The sequence below is a fragment of the Anas acuta genome, chromosome 2, assembly GCF_963932015.1.
Source record: "Anas acuta chromosome 2, bAnaAcu1.1, whole genome shotgun sequence".
Lineage (NCBI taxonomy): Eukaryota > Metazoa > Chordata > Aves > Anseriformes > Anatidae > Anas > Anas acuta.
Genome location: NC_088980.1, coordinates 148997721 through 149018778, shown reverse-complemented (window position 1 = coordinate 149018778; position 21058 = coordinate 148997721). Strand labels below are relative to the sequence as shown.

The window sequence follows — 21058 nt, the reverse complement described above, 5'->3', positions numbered from 1 at the left end:
GCATTGTCTTCTTCAGTGAAACCCACGTTGCCTAGGTAGAATGACGTCTCCTCTGACATCTTAATCCCCGCCGCCTACCCTGCTGGCAGCGGGATCATATGCATCTTTGGCAACAGACAATTGGCATTTTCAAAACATGTTAAATTCTTCCCTTCTGCTGCAGTGCATCTGGACACAGAACATACTGGCAGCCTCGCTCAATGTTATCATTTTATTAGAAACTCTTGAAGAAGCATATTTGTCTTATCCCTTCAGCTTTTTGTTATTTCTCTCTGGTAGCAAGAAGGAACAGCGAGCAAGGTACTTCCCAAAGAAAATAAAGGCACAGCCTCTGCCCTGCAGAGCCATCAATCCCTTTAAGATCCTTTGCAGTGTTGTGAAATAAGAGAATCAGAAAATCTAATCCCACCGTTGTGAAAATGTGAAGGTACTTTTAATATTTCTTTTTTGTGTGTGTCTCTGTGTGTGCGTGAGTGTATTTAACCTTCGTCTTTTTAAAAAGGAAGTTTATTTTTTTCCATTGTAATGGGGTAGATTGGGAAAAGTAATGCTCTCCTTGATTTCACTGCCTTAATCCTGTTCCTGCTCCAAGGCAGAGTGATGTATCAGTTGTAGTGCTGAGCACCTACCATGCTCTTCCTCCTCTGTGCTCCTGGATTAAGCAATTTCTACAGACACCAGAGCAAAGTCTGGGGTCATTACCAACTCTAGGGGCTTGTACTGATTTCAGGAGCATTGTTGGGCTTTTGTCTGATCTAATCTAGCACAGCTCCACTGCCTGTCCAGAGCCCTAATAGTTCCTGCCAGGTGGGGATCTGGCCCTCAGCCTCTGTTAATTATCATAATCATTCAGAGATGAAGAATACGTTTATCACAAAGCAGAGAGAGACCCGTCAGCTGCATGAGCTGCCAAAAGGGAAGGTGTTTGCTCGTCTCGGCTCCAAGGGGTATCACCTCGGTGACACAGGGCACAGATCTGCCAGGAGCAGGTTGTTCCCACTGATGCTAACCGGAGGCGATGGAAAGAGACTAGACAGCTCTTCCGAGTCCCTCCCTGCCCTATTTTTCTGTGATGTCTGTTATTTAACAAGGGATCAAGCCTTCCCTGTTGGTACAAATTATACCACCCGAGGCCAGGCAGTGTGTGTTACAGGAGCAGAGAGCTCAGCAGGCTCAATTTATGGCATGGTTTTGAGCATGAAGTTCAGTTTCTGGGGCCAGGAGCAATGGAGGGGGGGACCAGGAGCTCCCAGGGTAGTTGGAGCTTCATCAGTGCATGATGAAGGTGATGGACAAATTGAGGCCAGCTGAATTTCCCCCTGCATTTCGCTGGCTGGTTTGGGAGGTTTTGCATGGATTAGGGGAGGATTTGTCAGGCTGCAGTGCCAAGACTGTTGATTCACAGAATCCTTTTTATTTTTCAACTGTGTCAGAGTTCCCTAGCTGGCATCTCTCTCCCCAAACCTGCCCAGTCAGTGGAAAAGGAAGATTTATTTCCAGCCTTTGTTTTACAGCTGGGGTGAGGAGAGGCTTCTTTTGTCTGACTTTAAGGAGATGCCTCCTCCTCTTCCTGAGCATGCAGCCCATGCAGGCCTTCCTGCCAGGGCCGGGGCAGGTGGGGGATGCTGGCAATTTTCCCTTGGCACAAGGGCATCAATACCAAAATGAGACACCCCCCTCCCAGATGCACACGTGCCTGTCTGTTGACTGCCGCAGGAGCTGCCTGCATATTTTAGAAGACAATTAGGCTAAGGCAGTGCCTACTGCCTATTCACTCTTTGTCTCCACCCTGGGGAGCAGGAGGAATGATTTATTAAGACTTAACGTCTTCTGGCTTTGGTCAGCTGTGGTGTGAAAATAGCTTCATTGAAGGCAATTAGTATCGAGCCCTAATTAAAACCAAAATGGTTACTGCACTTAGAGCACAGCCTCAGAGCAGGAGAAAGAGGAAAGCAGGCAATGGGGAACAGGCAGGGGCACAGCTCCAGCCACCCCAAGCTGCCTGCTCACCCCCAGCTCATGTGAGGGCCAAGGGCGGGCAGCCCCTGGCCATGTTCAGCCCTTCTCAGGGGCTTCCCCGGCAAGAATAAAGTAGGAAAGTGTCCACACAGCTCTGTTGGGGCTGAGAGTGACCTGAAAGGCCAGAGAGAGCCCAGCTGGGGCAGCCGGTGTGCATCCAGACAGCACAGGAGAGACTAGTGCTCCCTGCGGCAAATCATCACTAATCCTCTGAAAGCAGAGACAAAATCTAAACAAGGGATGCAGCCTGAGCTTGCTCGAGTGGCTTTGTTCAGCCTCTGGCACCTGCCCAAGTGGGGCTGGGTAATCCTCCAGCACTCCCACAAGGTTTGCCTCAGCAGAAGGCCCGGCATCCCCCAAGCTGTGCGCCCCTTTGTGCCAGGCCTCAGGCCTCCAGTGCTGCCTGCAGCCCGGCATGGAGCCCCCTCATTAAAAATGTGATTTTTCCACCCTTGTGCTTGGCCCTGTGTCAGGTTCTTTTAGCGACTCTGAATGAGAGAGTGTTTTGTGCCTGGGACTTCTCCAGCACTGAGGCCAACTGATTTGGGATAACCTGCACTCGTAGTCCCACAGTTTTTCCCTCCAAAACACTGTAACCTCTTCTGGGTGTCCTGCTGGGAAAGGTGTCTGCTCCATGCTGGTTCCTGAGGTATGCTGGAGACTTTTTCTAACAATATAACAGTGGAGACAAGTGCCAGCCCTTTGGGAAATCCCCTGATACTTTTAAATTTATTAGTCAGGATGTAGATTAGATGTCTTCAGTACATTCAGGTGACAACAGGACTTCTGTGATTGAAGTTGCAGCTCCGCAACACTAATAGTGTAGGGGAATTGTGTAGGGCTGCTGGTCAGGGGAAAACAGTCCCTGCTTGAGCCAAAGACGTTATGAATGTGAGCATGAGTCTACTCAGCACCTCCACTTCCATCACATCAGTGGCCATGGGGCTCTCAGTGCACACCTACACATCCACTGAGCATCACAACACATTGCGCGCCGTTGTCATGCCCACACCTCCCACACCACCCATTTGCACTGCCCATGCAAGTGCCTGTGCGTTCACTGCATGCCAGACCTCGGAGAGGGCTGACCAGAAATCCAAAGCAATCCTAACCTGCACACATTATAAATTGCTTCTTGTGGAAAATAGATCACTGCAACTGCTAGGAAAATTTGGATCTGGAGTCTGGTCATTGCACTCATTTAGAGCTATGTTAAAGTAAAATATACTTCAGTTAAGTATCCATGTGCCTTACTGTAGCTTAATAAATCAGATGACACATTGCAGTCAATTAAAACAACAGAATGACAGTAAACAGTAATATATGGTGTGTGGTACAATATGCAGTCATGTCTGCTGTGGTAAGAGGAACTCATCAAAGAGCCTGTACTGAAGCAGGCAGTGTCACTCAGTTCTGGTAAGATTTCCAAATAAAGAAGAAGCTTCCTTATTTGAGGTTTCAATAAAAGTTAGGTTCCTTTTCCTACAAGGAACTGATAAATGCCATCATCCGTCCAAGTTATTCTGAGATGTTTTTCACCTCAGGTCTGCTTGCCTCTCTATGAATCATTTCCCCAGAATTATGTGCATGTATTTAAAATGTGTTCTTGGTGTATTTAAAATCTTGAGCTAATTGCCAGCTTGGGGTTCCTTCAGCATAGACTAACAAAACGATTTTTAAGATTAACTGTTTTATTATTAGCAAGGATTAGATCTTCAGCTGTATAAACTGGGTCAGTATCATTGCAAATACAGATATGATCCTTATCTCACTAGCACACGACTTTAGCCTTAAACTACAGTGCCTTTTTCTGCATCCTGAGAGAAATCCACCGGGATGCATAACACATTCTGTATCTTAGTGCAGGGGAGAAATTGTCATAGCACCTGCCCTAGAGCCCATGGAAGGCAACAAAAAGCCATGCTTTGATTTTAGGATCAGGCCTATGCCTGGTACAGCAAAGCATTGCTCAAGCAGGTAGTTAACTTTAACCATGTACCTCATTTTCAAGACTTTGGGAGGGTGTGGAGGAGGAATACTTTTAATTTTGACAGGACGTTACAAATAAAATGCTATTTAATGAATAGAAAATCTGTTGAATTCAGGAGGCAGTTATGTTTTTATCTAGAGTTCCTTATCCTTGAAGATCCTCTAGTTTCACCAATGTTTAATTCAGCGGGAGTTTTCCACAGAGAAAATCTGTCATTTATTTTTCCTTACGGTACCTACTGAGCAAATATAGAGAAAATAAAGTTTACCATGGCACAAAGGAGACTTGAAGTCACTTTTCAATTACTTGATGTTACAAATATCTGGAGCTGTGACTGGTCTCTCATGCCCACAGCTAAGTATGTTTATTGAAAAATCCTGTGCTACATGAGCAAATGAGATGGGGGCAATGTGTTACTCAAAGCTTTTCATTATTACTTTTTTTTTTTTATTTTTAATTTCTTCATTTGTCTGCCTTGATTTTTAAAAGGTTGACTCACAAAAAGTATGTCTTTGCTAGTCAAAACAGAGCTGTATCCTCAAAATTACCACATCTGGTCCAAACTAAATCTTGATCTGTGCATGTGCTTTCTCCAAGCCCCAGACTTTTTCAGATTCAGGACAGTGATTCAGACTCATCTTTCTAATGAAGATTAATTACATATGGGTTTCATTGTGGTTTCAGAGACCTAAAAGGCAGCAGAGAGACCAGCAGATGCAGATTCTTAGACGGGGAAGACTCAAGGGTGCACATATAGCTTTATAGGCCTAGTTATTATGTGCAAGAACATTATAGATTTTTTGTATATGCCTTTGCCTAATTGGGTGACTAATTATCCAGGTACTGAATTACATAAAGAATGGAGAAAGAGGGTCAAAAAGAGGCAGAAGAGAAGAATATAAATTCCTCCATACACAGTCTATGTTCCAGAATCCCATATACCTATGCTGTTCCCTCCCTATTGTGGGTCTCCGTCCACACCTGCTGTTCAGGCACATCTTCGTGCACACAGGTGTACATTGCTAGGTAATACAAGTCCAGACTCCTATGTGCTATCTGGATATGTCCAGCTTTGAAACTAGAGCCTTGTTATCAAAGGTGGTGGATAATGATAACTAACATAAAAATCAGATTCAAGATGAGATTTTACGCCTGGAGTTATCCCAGCAGTGTAGGGGACCTTCCACAGTTTTGGAGTGGCTGCTTCAAAATGCATGTTTTAATTCAGTGCCCTGGGTCAGTCTACAGCTAGCGTTTCTTTTCCAATTATTGTTGTGAGCGGATAAAATATATTTTAATATCTTTGTGCTAAGAGTCCTATCTCAAAAGAGAGCAGTATTTCTACTGCACTGCAAGACCATTACATTTATTTGCACAATTCACTTAACTCTGGTCCATGATATTGCCAGAAGCCCTTGATGGAATTATAGTTCCATAATTATAGCTTTATAAATTACAAGCCTTAATAGCTTAAGGGCCAGATTCTCACTTGCAATAAATCATAAGAGCTTCATTGATTTTATTGAAGTATATGGAGGTATGTCAACTTACACCAGCTGAAAAACAAGGTGAGATCTTCACACTTTGAAGTCATTGGGAGTTCTGCCATCAATTTAAAGGCATCCAGAAATTAACCTTTGGTCCTCATTTTTCATAGCCACTTTGCTACCATGAACTGCATCAATACAATAAATTGTTGAAGATAATGGTATCACAAACCAAGATGATGTTGCTAACTAAAATCTGTCATTACCACTCACGCTTTAAAAGGTTGAGCACTAAAAGGGTATGATTCTCTACCACCTTCGACTCGCTTTGTATAGACAACACAGTAATAGATCCTGAACTTCAGCGATATCCTAACATCTTTTTATGGATGGCTTTGAATATGAATACATATAAAAGTTTCAGAATATCTCACTGCTCACTCGTAGCTAATTTATTGTTCATGCATGAACCTGTGTGAAGAACAGGTTAATGACTGGAAGATAGGCATCATTTCAAATGGTCAGCAAATGGATGGATCAGTTAACTCCAATCCTCTAGAAAACTGCAGAGCATTCTGCCAAGAAGCCAGTGGAAGAGAAGGACAAAATACAGAGCATGGGAGGAAGGATTGCATTGGATTAAATAAATATAACATATTTATGTAAGTAGTGAAAGTCATTCACTGCCATGGGTTATATTTGACCTAGCAGAGATCACTCAGGATGGAGTGATCTTTCACTTCACTTCACTTTCACTTAAACAGTAAGAATACACTGCTCAGTGTTTCCCATTAAAGTAATGTATATAGCACTTAGATAGTGTCTGTGTGTTTTAATGTCCATAATACTTCAGTGGGCTTATATTTGGCTATCCATATGTTCAGGTATGGAAACAGACCTACTGAAATTTTCAGTCCAAAATAGCTATTGATCTTTTTGGCAACTAAAATTTGCACACCTGTGCTCTGCCCAAGATTTTGCAGGGCGTCAATTTTGGCAGGCACATCGGAGATCAGCAGTTCCTAAGTCCAAGTAATGAACACTTGATTACAATTTATTTCCTCTGAATGTAATTCCCTTAAATATCAAAATAGGTTCTCCAGAGGAGGATTATTAAGGGTCTGTTAAGGATAGGAAAGTACAAGCCCAAAGTTGCCAGCAGATGAGGTGGCTGTGACGTAGGCGAAGGAAGGCATAAAATGTTTATCCCTTTAAGCCATGGTGATTGATGAAAGGTAAGCTTGAGAGTGTTCTCCTGAGACTGTTCCTGTATTGCACTTCTCTGGTTTTCCTTTCCTCTCTGTTTATGGTTACAACTGTATTATTTGTCCCTCAGCTAAGATAAACATAACTTCCCCACTTTTGAATCCGTTATAACAAATTTACTTCTTTCACTCAGGAAAAGAAAAAAAAAATCTATATCTGTTGCTTCTTGACAGCTCCAACACAGAAAGATAAGAGAAGGCTGGTAAAAACATTGAACTTCTCAGAAAAGAGGAATTTGTGGTCATGAAACAGGCAGGTGATAATGAGCTCCTTGCCCCAGGGCAGGCTGTGCTCTCCTTGGGGAAGCTGGAGCAACTGGCACACCAGTTCAGCTCTGATGCATCAAAGGTGGCATTTGAGAAGGTCATTGCTTCGACTTGTGTCAGGACCATGACAAATAAAAATCAAAGATGGAAAATCAAGAAAATTGTGAAGTGCTGCAACCAAGTCCCATCCAAGGAGTAGATAACTGAGAAGTTAATAGCAGGTGGCTAAACAGAACTTTCAATGGACATATTAATTTAGACAATGATGTGCTGATGCCATAAACTACCCTGCAAAGGTAGAGCAGCCTGATCATGGTGGGTAGCTGGAGTCCTGCATCCACTACAGCCTCAAATGCAACAGCATAGAGAAGCCCACTCCTGCAAGCACTCCTGAACACACATGCTTTCATGTTATCAAGGCCTTAAAAGTAACGTGACAGTGATCTTCAAAGTGAATTGATAAAGTCAATCTGGAGATCTTCAAAAGTCATCTTGATGCAGCCCTTGGCAACCTTCTCTAGGTAGCCCTGCATGAGCAAATAACCTCCAGAAGTCCCTTCCATCCTTAACCATTTTGTGATACTGTGATTCTGTAATTCGAGGGCCCAATTTCTCCACTGTTGCTTGGAAGATGTATTAAGCACAGTTTTTTCTCAGTCTTTCAGTGCTGCATATGCCTTTGCTCATTATACTGATGGATGAGAGTGGAGTTTCCACAAACTCCCTGCGAGGCTATGATGAATACAGCCCCAAGCACTGCATTTTCTGGGTACCATGTATTAACAGAGCATTAACGAGGAGAACGTTAATTACACATTGCCACTACTACTCACCCAAAAGGAATTCAGCCTGACAAAACACCATCATAAAAAGGAAGGCATTTAGGAACAAATCTATGCATGTGACATACATAAATAATTTCTATCCTGACTATGCAAGCCTTGTGTGGCTTGTAGCTGGCTGCCAAGGTCTCTGCAGCACCATCAAGCACACCCTCAGGTGACGGTCCAGTGGCTCTGGTTGCCACTTAATGAGTGCTGACAGGAAGATTAGAACAAAAACACAAAATACCCTCTGATAACTTTTCTAGAATGAAAACCTGCCCTTCTGGTGAAGCTATATGCTCGAGTTCTTTTTCTCTTGCTAATTCCGTTTTTAGCCAAGCTTCAACTTTTCAGTGACCATGGGCCAAGGCATCCGGATATCTGGGGTTAGCAATGTGCTGTGAGGACATGGCTGCCTGATTCCCTGCCCATTTGCATCCCCAGAGCATCCCAACCTACTACTTTTACTCATCCACCCCCAAGAGAAGGAGACCAAGAGGTCCAGTGTGCCACGTCTGGGCCTGTATAAGATGCTGCAGCATGCAGAAACAGCAAAGACAGCTCTCAGTTATGGAGAGGTACATTTGGTTTCTGTTCAGACCAGCTGTTTAATTGAACACTGATGGCATCCATCTCCAGGGCATGAACAAGAGCGTAGCTATCACCACCACCACTACCAGATGGTTGAATTGCTGTTCAGGAGAGCAAAATGACCTGTATTTTCAAATCCATACAAATGAGGCAGCAAGTTACGTTGAGCAGCTGGCTGCTTTACCAAAACGGGATATTGTTAATTTATGCACACACCCGGTGTGCAGCCTGGTGTGAGAGTTGTGACTTTGGGTTAAAGCCACCATCATTTTACAAATTGTGCAAAATCACTCGTAATATTTGCAAAATACAAAGTACAGTTTGCTCTCTGTTGCCTGTTCTGCACAACCCTTTCATTACAGAAACATCTGTTAGAAGCGCTTTAGCTAAGGGTTTGTCAGAGTTTCCATTATAAACCACTACATTCAAGGGGTTACTGCAACTCAGCCATAAAAAGTTGCTCCAGGCTCAAACTTGGCATAAAAGGTCTCCAGTGGGAGATTTTTTTTCCCCCTAAAACTAAAATGTTAAAGTACATGCAGTTAAACAAAAGAAATTCACTTTCTCTTGGATACTGCCTCTCCCAAATCTGTATGTGTTAGACATATATGTACATATATTGTGCATCAACCTTTAAAAATAAACTATTTATTAATTAATTTATTTGATTATTTATTAAAATAAGGTCACTAATTCACAGGCTTACTGATTTATTTAAAAAGAAAAAAAATAAATAAAAACAAAAACAAGTGGACAGGTGATTTCAGATAGAAAAACAAAAAACAAACAAACAAAAAAAAATCCATCCATGCTGGGGCAGAAGTAGTTTTAGGACGTTTATTCACCCCCAGCTGTAACTAGCTTTCCTCTTGCAAGCAATGTGTTCACTCCTGCACTGGCACTAGGGTCCAATGACCAAAATGACCCGAGGGTGAGCAGAGACAATATTTCTTTTAAGGGGCAGTCTGCTCCAGCAGGATGGAGGAGATTAGCAGAAGGATGTTAAGCAGGAGGAAACATGCTTGTTTAGAGAAGATAATCAAGGGGGAGGGGTTCCCCATACTGTACTGATCAAAGCAGCTAAGGTGATCCACGAACAGTGGCAGACAAAAATCCTCTGTGCAGCCTGGGGATGACAATGAAGAGGTAGAAATCACAGGAGAGCTCAATTTAGGTTTGCAGGTAAAGGAAGGTTAAGCACAGCTAAGATTCAGGAGACCCTGGAACTGAGGAAGGGCTCATTTGTCGGGCTTGAGCATATGAGCAGTGGGAATGGTCAGCCAGTCAGGGCTCCTCAGTGCTCCCTGAGTTTCACCCACATGGGAGAGCCGAGAGCCACCATGCCCAAATGGTGAGGCAACGATAGCCCTTCCTTACAGAACGGGTGAAGCTCTTGTTACACCATTCATTGTGCTACCCCCAGCAGCTGCAGCTACAGACCTCAGTGCTGATTCTGCAGGAATTTAAGCCCAGGAGTAATCCCATTTAAATTAATGGGATTATGCCTCAGAAGTGTAGAGTTAAGCACATGTGTATGCGTTTGCTGGTGCAGGCCTCGGGCAACAAGCATGCTTGCAGAGTGCCCTGCCTGCAGCATTGCTCTCTGTGCATCAGTCCTGGTGGCTCCATCCATCAGGCAGTATGGCTCCAGCGTGAGCATTAAGGTCTCTAAGGAAAACCCCAAAACTGAGGGAAATCACACGATGATTCACTGAGTGGCACCCTTTCCTCTGAGTCAGTCCTGAACAAAAGTCGCAGCCTGGCCTTGAGATGGGAAAGTACTGGTGGATGTGCCGTCCCCTGGAGGAGATGGAAAACAAACATCCTGCCCATGACTGCCACATAAGGTCTCAGCAGCTTTCTCGGAGAATTCAGTTTTTAGCCCTTGTTGCTGGCCAAGATCCAGCTGCTGTAATTTCAGCTTTCTGGTTTGCACTCCCCACATGGGCTCCTGTTCTCTTTTGGTCTCAGCTGATTTCTGAACACCAATAAGCAGCTGCAGCGGCTCCAATGGGTGAGGGAAGGTGCCTCTGTACACACAACAGACAACCTGGGATCAATCAGGGAATGAGTACGATGTGAAGAAACACTGCTTCCTTCACTTGCACTGAGTAGTGCTTTAATTTGCATTAAAATCAGATATTGCTCTGCATGCCAAACTCCAGAAAAAAAATGGCACCTTGGCATTCATCGATGTTGGAATAACTGTTACATTACATGTTAACAGTTCCCTTCAATCCCCTCAAAAGCTTCAGCTCTAACTGAGCTCAGAGAAGAGGTGAGAACATGGTACAGCATCTTATGTGGGTAATGCACGTGTTGTGTTTTCCTGCCCATGGACGTAAAAGAGGAAAATTTCTCTGCTGCATTTTGTTATCAGCATGCAGCATGCTTGGGAGGCTTCTGATTCTTGGGAGCTGGCCAACCTCCTCCAGTGCTCTGGAGTCAACACGGCCATTGCCTGATGCCCTGTGGCACACCAAGTCATGAGCATCAGGAGCTCCTCAGAAGGAAGAGCTCAGATAAGGAGTCAGTCACTTAAGTCACAGGTTATCTGAAGTTAAGCCTACCCAGAGTTTCATTCCTCTCTCCTGTTTTCTGTAACCTTCTTATAAACCATCAACAAGTTTCTTAGATCAAGAATGCTCAGATGAACTCTCATATTATTAATTATTATTATGAAATCATGAACATCCTCTTAATTAGAGAGAATGTCCCAAATGAGAAAACTTTGACTGGATTGCTCCCAGCAATGGTTGCTTTATGCCAACCGTTCAGGTACACATTTTGTCTGATTCAACAACTCTTCTTGAAAACATAAATAAATTTTTAAAAGCTGACAATGAAAGTTGACAGTAAGTAGTTGGGGAGCTGGAGCAGACATCAGCTAATAGGAATTTCCTGCTGTTACTACATGTAGTTCTACCTATAATCACTGTCACATTATTTTCTTAACCTAGATTGTCCTACATGGCACGATAGGAACAGACATTTGACAGGTCCTAAAGAAACCTTCTAGAATAGACCAGGCATTAAAGATTTGCCTTTGTTGTAAGAAGAGAATAATGTTCACAAAAGTTACATACATTTCCATGTATTAATATATTTTCCTGGGCAGTCATAGCTAATGTCAACTTCATGTATCATTCCACTCTGAAATTTCCAACATGCCCATCTCTATTAGTCCAAGAAAAAGATGGGTCCTTTTCTTTTTACACTTTCCTTACATAAATACATAAAAGGGCTAAAAATCATGTTTTTAAAATGGATGGAGGTTGATGTGAATCTGTTATGTTAACAAGAAACAATATGGTATTTCCACATGTAATTAGACTATGTTAATTAGTCTACAGTCTATCATGCCAAGAAATGATAGAAACAACTTCTTAACTATATAAAAGTGGCAGGGGTTTTGTTAATGTTTTGTCTTCAGAGAAAAAACAACTCACATTTCCATCTGGATCCAACTCAGCTGCTGTGAAAGAGCAGCATCAGCAACCAGAATAGCAGAAGCAGCAAAGAGTCAGAGTTCAGTTCCCAGTGCCATCCTGTTGTTTCTGCAAGAACAGGGCAAACGATCCTGGAAAAATACAGCAGAGTGCATCAGGGAGAGGTGTTACACTTGGCTGTAAAGCCCTCTCCTAAGTAATCACTGGGGGTGTTGACTTGCCTTTCTTTTATTTTGGTTATTAAATATGATCTGTGATCCTGTTAGCACTTTGCATGTCACACGGAAGTTTCACACCAGAAAAGGACTGGGATGGAGATTCCTTAGCTGTGGTCCACAGTGTACCGGTGAGCTCACTGTTCCTGTGGTATGCTGGCTTTCATCCTGGATTTTACTTGGGAGGAACAGAGCCAAGGGAAGGAGAAGAGATGAGATAAACAGCAAAAGCAGAAACCATGGTCAACTTTTACAGGAAGGTCAATACCCATATTCCTCTAAAGGCCTCTTAAAAAGAGGCACAAATGCTTTTTCAGTATGGTTTTCCATGTAATGTAAATTGCCACAGGGATGTTACACAATGACTCGAAGGATAAGTGCCCGTGAGGCAATTTCTTTATTGAGATGTGGAGCTCATCGCAGAAAAGCTGGAAAACACCTGTAGGCGTGGGAATAAGTTTCTACTCTTGCTGGAATAAATACACCCTGGACATGGTGCGGGCTTTTTAAGGTCCCACTGTACAACATTTATTTCTGTCTGTCCTCTGAAAGGTCTTTTCTTTTTTTTTTTTCACGGCTGAGAAAATATGTGTGGCTTCTAGCAGAAGAGAAAACATTTAGCCACATAGTTAAGGTGGCCCTCAGTGAAGATAAGCTGAATGACATCAGCAAAGTGAGGCAACAAATGTGTGAAATGCAAGTTTATGCTAATCCTGAGATGTTGTGCTAGAATTGGCTTTCGATGCACCAAGGTATTTTCCCCAACCACCATATTTGGCATATTGCCCATGAATATAATAAAAAGCATAGCACTAAAGGCTTCACATGGCTGACCTGAAAATCACAGAAGTTGAGGAAAGTTTTCTGTTCATTCCAGTGGCCTTCAGATGGCAATTTTTGCAGGGAGCACCACTGATTACTAAAATATCCTCAACCATGTCAAAACCCAGAGAAAATTATCGCACTAAACTGCATCTGCTCGCAACTGCCACATTATATACATTAGCTGTCTGTCTCAGGCTGACCTATTTTAAATAATTATTTCTTTATGGAAGTTTAAAGGCTTGAGTCATTCCAGATGATGAAGCTGCAGAGAAAACTCCCTCTCCACCTCCTCTCCCCACCCCCATGTTACAGCATTGTGGAGGCCTTTTTCATGGAGCTTCATTCCTTCCATCCATTAAAAGAATTTGAAACTTGTCATTAAAATGGCTTTTCAGACAGAAGTGTGCCTTTTGTCACATCTTTGAATGCCAGCATAAATTTAGACAAAATTAAGCTTTAGCAACCAAAATTGCCCCAAATACTTTTGGTATTGAGCGTTTGCTGGACACTTGTCTGAGAGCTACAAAGCTCACTTCTGCCAAGAAGTGAGGGAAGAAAAATCACAGATGATACAAAGAGTGAGAAACACATATCCTACAGGGAAGGGAAGAAACTCAGTGGTCAAAGATGGGGAAGAGGCAGGTTTGTAATATTCAGTATATTCCACTGCATACATCAAATCTTCATTTTTTCTGTGCACACTTTCACAGCCTTTCCTTCCTCCTGTGGCTTTTACTACCCAAGAAGGAATTGTCTTGGAGAGGCAGAACAAAAAGCTGAAAACTGAAGGGAGTGTGGGTGTGAGGGGGTTTATGTGTGCTTTGGTTTCAAAGCTTTGGCCTGAAAAGAGATATTTGCGTTAACAGACTACAAAAGATGGATGATTTGCTGCACTGAAAAAGTTAGAAACTCCTGCAACGTCAACACAGTTCATTGAAAGTTAAAAGGGGGGCGTGTTATTTTTAGGTGCTAAGTAATTCACATTTTGTGTTTAAAATAAAATATTCAGCTGTATCATTATGAGTCATTTTTGCTCAGATAGTTTACTAAAATATTCTCCTTATGTAATACTATCATCCAACATACCTGGGATCTCTATTTTAATATAAAGTCCATGTACACCAGAAAGTCTACAGATATATTTGTATTCTTAAGCAAATAATAACAAAGCAAAACAATATTTCAGGTATAGTCACTATTAGCAAGTTGTAAAATGTTGACTTCTCTCGCTATATATTCAAATAGTCTATGTCTTCTCTATTATTACTTTTTCTCTGCAGTTTATGTGCTGTATGCCTGCAGCCAGGAACATGTGTTTCCAATTATCCAAGCTTTCCAAACCAGCTTTGCGTTCAATAGCAACTTCTTTTTTTAAGGTACAGCTCCTCCTCCCACAGAAGTTAATATTCCTCTTCTTTTTCACATAGCAAACAGCAGTGGCTCTTGATTCCAGGCCCATTTTAGAAATCATTTAATTTGGAGCTCCCCTAGACAAGAATGTATTCTCATCTAAACTTATTGTACACTTTACGAGACAAAACCAGAGTTTCATATTGAATGTATACAGAGTGCTGAAGAAAGAGGGGGAAAACTGATGTCATCCAGTCTGCTTTTTACGATATTTTCTCTAGTTTCCTATACAGTGAAGAATCAGTTGACCAGTAGAGTGATAATAATAGAAATGTTAGATGTCGTAAGCATCTCATGCTTACCATACATGCTCAGGCCTTACAAATCCCATCCCTGGAGCAACCTGTGACATGTACCATATCCGAATGATGTGTTGTAAGGTCATGAACTGTCATTTTCCCCTTTTGTACATGGAGAATTTCAGGCAGACAGATGTTTAATTCTGTGTTGGCTTAGGCCTCAAGCTTGCATGTGACACTTCTGATCATCTACATCACTGAGATGTTGACCTGCTCACAGGCTTCAGTCTGAAGGAAGACTGGGGGCTCACTACCCACAGGAATTCAGGCTCAGAACTGCAAATTGACAGTGCAAATATAACAAACATAAGGCTTGTATGGAGAAAATCAACCCCAAACCAAAGCATAGTTTATAACAGTAAGAGACACAGACAGGGAGACCAAGGCAGTGACTCACCTGAGCCAGAGACAAGGGGTGATGTATGAGGAAAGTGGGGTTAGTGCATATTCCTGGATCTGGCTCCAGGTTAGGATGAAGCCAAAACACAACCAGACACAGAAATTTGGAAGTGACCTGAGGTTTGACAGTTTAGATGAAGCCTGTGTGAGTGACCTGAGGCCAAAAGAAGAGCTTGAACTCTGTAATATTCACTAAATAACCACTGCATGTTACAGCTCCTGAGGAGGAGAAGTGGAGAGGGAGGTGCTGGTCTCTGCTCTGTGGTAACCAGTGACAGGACATGAGGGAATGGCACAAACCTGCCCCAAGGGAGGTTCAGACTGCATATATGGAAACATTTCTTTACCCTGAGGGTGGTCAAGCACTGGAACAGGCTTCCTAGAGAGATGTTTGATGCTCCATGCCTGTCAGTGTTCAAGAGGCATTTGGACAATGCCCTCATTAATAATGCTTTAAGTTTTGGTTCGCCCTGAACAAGTCAGGCAGTTGGACCTGGTGATCTTTGAAGGTCCAGCTGAACTATTCTGAATTACAATCTATATAACATCAACAGAATCTGCTTCCTGTGTATGGAAAGATGACTGGAGAGAGATCAGAAGCAGGGAGCCACCCTGAACTTCATCAGCACTTCTGTGTTGGAGTGTGGTGCAGGCCTCAGGCAGCAGAAAAGCTGGTCTGTGTTTGTGAGGCTGCTAGGAACAGGTTATAAACCTTTAAAACCTTTATAAAACCTTTATAAAGCCTTTAGTCACTGAGTAACCAAAGATCAAACAGCAGATTACTCATCTGACCACCACGTGATGAAAAGTGTATGATCCCTCATTTGTATGAGAAGCACTGCCTGAACATTACTCCACAGTAGCCTGAGCACCGGGGGTACAGGAACCTCCTTCTGAAAAACAAAGCCAGCAGGACAGTGTATGTTGCAACTAGAAGGCACAAAAGCAAGACATTGACCCCAAAAGGAGTCACTGTGTTGCCCACCAGCAGACATGCTGGAACAGCAGGTTGCAAATGTCGTATGACCCTCCTCCACACATGTGCTCTGTAGCCCTACAGCAGATGTGCAGTGAGCATGGTGTGCTGCAGTGTTTGAAACTTCTTATGATAACATGGTAGAGTGGAAGTGAGATAGAGGAATGTGATCCTGAATGAGCCAGGATGAATGCTTCAGCCCACTCCCAGGGGGCATGTGAGTGAGATGTGGGCAGCCACTGCCTCCCACAGAAGAGCTGAAGGCATGTCTCCTGAGGAGAAGCCTATAACCAGAGCATAACCAGTCAAGAGTGAAGCAATGGGGATTATGATGGCGATGAGACATCTGCAGAGCATGTTCCTCCTTTGGGGAAGTGCTGCAGTCCTTCCATGACAATACCAAGTCTCTTTCCTAATCATTGCATTCTTCTCCCCATGAGCCATCACACCTCCGTGGTGATGGTCCCACATGCTTTTGTAGAGAGGAGGGGAGCTGCAGCCCCTCTGATCATGAGATGTGGCACTTTCTGACTCATCAGATCTAATGGAGGCAACCACACTGTTTTCCCAGTCACAGATGTTGTCACAATGGTCATCACCTATTTCCCAACAAAAGCCATGAATGGTATTGTAAATGTTTTATTTTTTTTCCCTATGCCCTTTCCTTTTCCAGATCCCACTAAAGATTCCTTGGCTAATAGCTCTTATATACAGTCTATGCTGTATACAAATATACAGTGTTTATAGCACATGAAGTTTGTACCATTTATAGCAGTGTTGACTCTCACATCTCTATGACAAGTCTCCTGGCACCCACCCATACTTTTAAATACTCAACTCGTAGTAATAAGGGATTTACAAGATTTTTAGCACTAATTTTATGTGTATGTCTGGTCTTCATTCCTAAAAAAAAATGTTTAAAATTATTTCTCATATGACTTCCAAAGGCTGAGATCATGAGAAGTTTATTTCTCTTTTTAAGAAATCTCTAATTGCCAAACCAACCTGGTGATCATCTGGGCATTTGTCATAGTGTTTATTCACAAGTTCACATGATGCATTTGTCATTTAAATTTCCTGCAGCCAACCTATGACAACACACTGAAGAGGCATCTCTTTCACCAGTTTTTAGAAAAGAAGCTGAGGAAATCTTTGGTGGCAAAAGCAGAGCAACTCAAGCCTAGAGTGATGCTCACAGCATGTCCAATGTGTCCTCCTAACCTGGCACTTTCAGCACAGCTGCCTGCCTGCAAACCTCCAGGGAACAATGCAGAGTGACTCTCGGAAATTCATATATCAGCCTGTTCCTTGTGTGGCAGCATTTTATTGCAGCTAGTGTTTGTGGTGTATAATTCAACCTCTGTTTTTTTTCTCAGTGTTATCTGGACTTTCCACACATAGCAAACAATGGAGCCTGCAGCTATGTTCACACTATGGAGATGTCTTTAGGTGACAGCTGTTTTCTTTAGTGCCCTTTATGGATTGCATTTCTATGCAGCATATTTTGAGCAGAACTGTTTAAAAAGTTTTTTTGAACTTGTCTTTAATTTCCCTTTTCACACACCGTTTTAGAAAAATATATGTAGGGGAGAAAAAGTGGACTATGAAAACATTCCCCCTTTTGCCATTACAGCTAGGAAGGAGGAATGAAAAGGAAAGTAGAAAAAATGAAATGCTTTGGTCTTTTTTTCCTTATAAAAAAGAAAACTATTAAACATAAAATCAGTTAAAAACGAAATGTGCACAGCCCCCCGTGCAGTGGTGCAGCCTGTAGTTACCACCAAGGGTCAAGTGCTTCTTGTCAAGGCAGTTTCCAATTCCCGGACCTTTTCATAACGTCAAGAGGTGTTATTTGCTTAATAAATGTACAAACATGTTGTTAAACCTGTTAAAACACAGCTTCTGCTGTATTTCACTGAATGAACAGTGGGGAAAGCAGCAACATTTGTTGTTTAATGTAAGAGCACATGGCTTGCTGCTGGATGAAGGGGGCTCGGTGCTTTGGCTGGTGCAGAAGTGCCAGCAGGGATGCTGATCTCAAAAGTAAACCTCCTTGGCTGCTCATTTAGGAAGGAATGGACTGTAATAAAATTGGCAGGGATCTCCAAGCAAACATGTTCAAACTGAAAGTCAGTGTACAAAGAGATATGTTTTGTAGCACGGCAAGAAGTCTCTAAACCAGCTAATTACTGAAGTTTTGTGGAAAAAAAATAGTGTTTATAGCTTATGGGAAGTTGTGTCAGTATTTATGAAATCCTTTTGGTTAGTGTTTTCTACTCATTTTCTCTAATGTTTGCTAAGTTTAAGCATATGTTGTTGTAAATCCAGATAGAGCCATAGTGTGAATGTGGAAGTTGGTGTAAGCGTGCCACAGTATTTCTCTGGCATCCAGTTTCTGGTAGCTACTGAAGGATGTGGGACTGCTGAGTGCACAGGGCTGGCTCCACTCAAAAGGGTAAATTAGTTTCATGTGAATATATTGTCACTATTTCAAGGGTATAAAGCCTCCGTGAGACTGAAGGGTGAAGAATGACAAAGATGGGACCATCACTTTTTGTCTCCAAATGTTTTCATTATTTAGCAGAAGTCTCTTCCAAATCCAATAAGTAGGGTGGTGGAAAATAAAGAACAGATCTTTGTTTCAAATCTATACTGAAAAATTTTCCTAACTATTTATAATAAGGCTTGTCATTGAAACATGAAGAATAACAGAGCTTGGGGCCTTGCAGGTTAATGATAACTCTTTCACAAGCATTTTGTTCACAATCTCAATTATAATTCCATGTGCTTTATCTTTCACATACATAGCTAAACCCTTTTAATCTTTAATGAACTGATCTGTCTTAATTCAGTAGCTTTCGAGTTCTTTGTTGAAAAAGTGAGAATTTCGTTATCAGCTGGAGGTCTACAGAAAGTTATATCCTGGGGATATAGAACAAGTGAGCAGAAATCTCAGCTGCTGTGCACACGTCAAGGATTAATGTGGTGTTTTTTTTGTTGTTGTTCATGATGGGGGGGTTGTTGTTATTTTTGGTTTTGTTTTGTTTTGTTTTATTTTTTTTGTTTTGTTTTTCCAGTTTAAAAGCAAGCATCTTCACGTCTGTGTTGAGTAAGGCCACTGGCTTTTTTTTTTTTTCTCAGTTGGTAGTGGGGATTTTGCAGCTGCTTTGCCCTTTCAGGAATCTTCATTCACTTTTTTAGTTTCGATGACTGTTGGCCTATTTGAAGTTTTCTCTCTACTTTGTTTCTGCTGAGTATTTCTGTACGGTTTATTTTTGTCAGCTTTGTTATACTACCTGCCATGCAGTCCTTTTTCTCCCTTTCACTAGGACTGACAAAGACACTTTTCTGTAGAATTTTTCAATAGAAATTTCTCATCAAGTGAAACTTTTCAGAGTACACACAAGCTTTTGTCATTTTTTTAACTAGAAAACCACAAAAGTATAACCACTTTTTGCAGTTCTGTACAGAAATTTTTGGAAAAATTTATAAACTGATAGCTGTCCATTGAACATAACAATGAATTTTTTTCCCTCTCTTTGAAATTTTTCAAGACAAAAGCCAGTTTTGCAGCAAGCACTTGCTCTTCTCTTCACAGCCTATTGAAGGTAGCCAGAGGACACTAGGCTTTTTAATTATTGCTTTATCCCCTCTCACCTTGACCTAACTGTGCCCTGGCAGGGAATGTTTGTCTACCTCTAACTGATTTACAGCAGATGTTAGCGGTAATAAATTATATCCCGCTTCCCCCAGCTCTTCTTTTGTAGAGCTGCTTGAGTGTTTTCAAATGAAAAGTCTCTTAATCTTAAAAGGAAATTTTTAAAAATGTATATTTTGAGGGGTTATGAATATTTTCTCTTTTTTTCCAGTTAAACTGAAAAACAAAGGCTGTGCTTTATTCTTTTTCTCTGTTTTTGTTTTCCTTTTGCTACTGGGAAAAGTGGAACTAAAAGGAGAATGCAAGAGGGAAGGTGAAAAAAGTGACAACAGAAAAACTTCTATGGAAAGAAAAAAAAAAAAAGTGAATAACTGAAGTAGCTCACTGGCAAAATACATGGGAAAGGAAAAAAACTCAGATGTTTTAATTTTTCCCTGTTTTTTTCCACCAGTTCTCTCCTGACATCATCAAGCAACCATTTGGTACTTGTTTCATGTAGCACGTGCTAGGCAAAGGGAATGACTTCATGCCTCTAAAGCAAAGCCTTTGTTCTACCAGCCACTTGCACAGATGCTGCCGCCAGCGCTCCAGCTGCATTTGTAGGGACTGACTTCCATCACTGGCCTCACGCATCCTAAAAAGTAGTGGGAGGATGACTGGCAATGAGAGGACCCAACCTGGAAGTTGTGTCCTGACTCAGAACTCAACTGGAAACCAGATCAGACTTCCCGAGGCAGAGATGCCCCCAAATCCACACTTTCCACTCCAACTTTGCTGCCAGGCTGCCCGCAGCACCACTTGGCCGACACAACCTATCTTAGTAGACCAGGCATGATTGCCAAACCTGGCCACTTTCAGGGAACACTGTAATCCGTTATATTTTTGCCAAAGCTTCTCTCTTTGAAATAAGCAGAAACTTGCCGTAATTAGCAGAAAGTGTTTGTTTGCCTCTAGTGCTCATATTTTGTTCCTGGTGAGTACCCTAAAAAATTATATAGGCTCGTACTGCATGTGGGACTTACGTTAAGGCTATTTCAGAGGAGCTAATTGCCTTTGCCTTGAGCCAGGGCACCAGCCAGTGGAGATTACCTCTGTGTCTAAATACTTCTCTAGCAAACGGGCATGTGAAACTCAATATACTTTTTTTTTTTTTTTAATCATTAGGTCTTAGGAGAATCAGAAAATCTGAAGACACCGGTTTTGTTTCTAACATACTATAGTCAGGGCTGTGTCAAAAAGGTGGAGTCAATTTTTACAGAGAAGCCACATTTTTGGAAGTGGGCCCTTGCCTTAGGAGTGAGTAACCTCTGAAAAGTGGTGAAGCCTGCAATTGTCCTCCTACAAAAACACAGCAGTCTGCATCCTGCAAAAACCCTGGGGCTCA

General features: G+C 42.1%; 1 protein-coding gene across 1 annotated transcript in view; it reads left to right on the top strand.

Moving 5' to 3' along the window:
- Positions 1-244: 244 nt before the first annotated feature.
- ASAP1 (ArfGAP with SH3 domain, ankyrin repeat and PH domain 1) overlaps positions 245-21058 on the top strand; it is a 167322-nt gene continuing 146508 nt past the window's right edge. The window contains exon 1 of the mRNA XM_068672657.1: positions 245-427. The gene's annotated coding sequence lies outside the window, so the exon portion shown is untranslated. The remainder of the gene's footprint in view (positions 428-21058) is intronic.